A 3,237-nucleotide genomic window follows, 5' to 3' on the forward strand; every position below is an offset into this window, starting at 1 on the left:
TTATTTGTATATTTGTATAGTTGTATTTTTATATTTAATCTGTATCTATCTGTATTTATGTTCTACTGTTAGTGTTATCTGTATGCACCAAGGGTCTGAGAGTAACGCAATTTCAAATTCTCTGTGTGTATGTGCTGTACATGTGGAAGAATTGACAATAAAGCAGACTTGACTTGACTTGACTTGACTTGACTTGAAATTTACTAGCAATTTCTAAATGCAAATTGTTTCAGATGAAATCATACACCATGTTTTTTCAGGCTGTAGAAAAGTGGATTATTATATCAACAATAAAATATATAATCTAAAATAATAGTGATATTTTTACTCTCTGTGAGAATCAAGAAATGTTTAATTTAATTTGACATGCCTGTGAATTACAGCAAATAAATGACAAATAACCTAGTGTTTTATATAATGCTAGATTATTTGTCCTAATTGTGTTCTTCTGCAAGATTTGGCCCAAATCTTTAAATTACTCATGCAACATCACTGGAAGTTAAACCGAATGCACTTTATCAGCATGAATAAATGAGATCTGGCTGTCTAGAAGAGCAAAACAGACAAAAGAGATGATTCACGGGCCTATTCCCTCCTGCCTTATCACACCCTAAAAGAGTGAGTAAATGAACTTCCATTAGCAGATAATGATCCTCAAAGAATGCTGACCTTGATTCCAATAGACAGCTAACTGCCTGTTCACACCTGTAACTGTAGTGTTTCTCATCTTTTAAACTGCGAATTAACTACCGCGCCCCAGAAATTTCCAGTGTCACTGCGCCGAAATTAGATGTTCACTAAATTAACTGCCACTTTCTCTCAGACGTAAGCAATATGAACTTTTGCTCACTTACCGGCGTTGATAAGACGCTGATTCAAATGAATATCCGTGTACAGCAAAATCTCGCTGAAAGTGGAGTGTGAGATAAAAGAGCATTATCGCAGCCCAGGTTTAAGTGTATACTTTACATATTTAAGGGGATTCTTACATCATGAGCTGGTGTTTTAAGAGGTGCTGGTAAAAGTCAGCCAACAGTCTGCGGAGGTTAAACTCAATGAGGCCAGTGCCTTCAACAGGAATATTCATCAGTGAGAATAATCCAGAGCACTGTTAATCCTGCAGACTATCAGTCCTCGACACGGAGGATTGCACCATCACAAAAGTCCCAACGTACAGATATTTCTATGAAACTGTGTTTTGTGAGCTTAAACCCGCTTGGAAACAGGAGTGTTTCTACAGTTACAGCTCTTTTGGGTCCCACGGCTCTTTAAGCCACAGTAAAACTGTCTACATGCTTTCATTATGAATTTTTGCTGCACGCATGGGGAAAAAAAGGATAGTAGAGGTCAATATCAATTGTTAGCAGAATAGTTTTCAAGGTGTAATTTAGTATAATAATATAATATATAATATATAGCAATTCAAACTGGTTTAATATCACTGAATCAACTCAAATAGACTAATTTATACCAGCAAAACTAATTTTTGTGGGTTGAATCAAGTGGTAATAGCTCTTGAAGATAACAGTTGCAGGTTACCAATTTAACAGTGTAGATTTGCCAAGAGAAAAGGCATTTGCCATTTTATTCCAGAAATGTTTAAAATGTAATTTCCAGCACAGTACGCAACAAAGTCCACAGGCCAAAAGTGAGTGCATCTGATCTAAAAATGAGGTTAGTTGTTGTTGTATTAATGAAAAGGGTGCCAAGTGATTTTCGTCTTTGGATCACTGTGTAACCGCACTAGTAATCAACACTGACTAGTGTGAACTGTGAGAATATAAACTTGCCCATCAGCAGTTATTGCCTATTAAAATTGCCTTAAAGCAACCAATGGCAAACCTGATGCCTCTGTTAATGAAACTTCTGTCATTATTTACTCATTCTCATGTCACTTTAATCCTGTATGCTTTTAGTTTCCCATATAAGTCAAAAGGTGCAATTTGTTCCATTTTAAATAAAGATTTAAACCTTGAATAGTTCACCCAGAATTAAAATAGCAAAAAATGTGCTCAACCTCAGTCCACTCAAGATGTAGATGAGTTTGTTTCTTAATCAGAATGGATTTGGAGAAATGTAGCATTGCATCAGTGTCTCAGCAATGGATCCTCTGCAGTGAATGGGTGCCGTCAGAATGAGAGTCAAAACAGCTGATAAAAACCTCACAATAATCCACTAGAAATCCACACCACTCCAGTCCATCAGTTAACATCTGGAGAAGACAAAAGCTGAAACAAATCCATCATCAAGAAATTTTTAACTTCAAGTCCATAATCCATAATAATGCTTCCTCCAGTGAAAAAGTGCTCTGGTCTGTATCAGGAGAGACATCTGCTCATATCAAGCACCGTTTACAAGCCAAAACAGACCAAAACGGCTCTAAAAAAATGTCGCTGGATTTTGATGTGAGAGACAACAGGAGATGGACTTTTTCACTGGAGGAAGCATTATTATGGATTATGTTCTTGTATTTTAGCTAGAACCAATGGTTTAAAGTTAAAACATCTTAATGCTGGATTTGTTTCAGCTTTTGTCTTCTCCAGATTGTAACGGGGTGAAGAATCACACGACAAGTAAAGCCTGTGATGAGGACGGCCAGGTGTGCATTGCTTGTTTCCAGGGCGACGCTGATGAAGCTGCGGGACGCTCGTCATGAGAGAGGCCATCCGCGTTGGCGTTCGCAGCTCCGGCCCGATGACGCACCACGAAGTGGAAGTCCTGGAGCGCGAGGAACCATCGGGTCACCCTGGCATTCGTATCCTTGGCGTGGGCCATCCACTGAAGGGGTGCGTGGTCCGTGACCAGGGTGAACTTCTGGCCCAGGAGGTAGTACCGCAGCTCCAGGACTGCCCACTTGACGGCTAGGGCCTCCTTCTCCACCGCGGCGTAGTTCCTCTTGGCCGGGATCAGCTTCCTGGTGATGTAGATGACCGGATGCTCCTCACCATCCTGGATCTGTGACAGGACAGCTCCCAGTCCTGTGTCGGAGGCATACGTCTGCAGCAGGAAGGGGCAGCTAAAATCCGGGGCTCGGAGGACGGGTACCTGCCAGTAGCCTTTGGTGAGGTCCAACGTTGAGATATACCGGGCCCTTCCCAGCCGGTCCAACAGCTCATCATCCACCCGAGGCATGGGGTATCCGTCGAACTAGGAGACCTCGTTGAGGCGGCGGAAGTCATTGCAGAAGCGGAGGGTGCCGTCCGGTTTCGGGACCATCACGATTGGGCTGGACCACGG

The sequence above is a fragment of the Sinocyclocheilus anshuiensis genome, unplaced genomic scaffold (genome assembly GCF_001515605.1).
Source record: "Sinocyclocheilus anshuiensis isolate Anshui unplaced genomic scaffold, SAMN03320099.WGS_v1.1 scaffold181, whole genome shotgun sequence".
NCBI lineage: Eukaryota > Metazoa > Chordata > Actinopteri > Cypriniformes > Cyprinidae > Sinocyclocheilus > Sinocyclocheilus anshuiensis.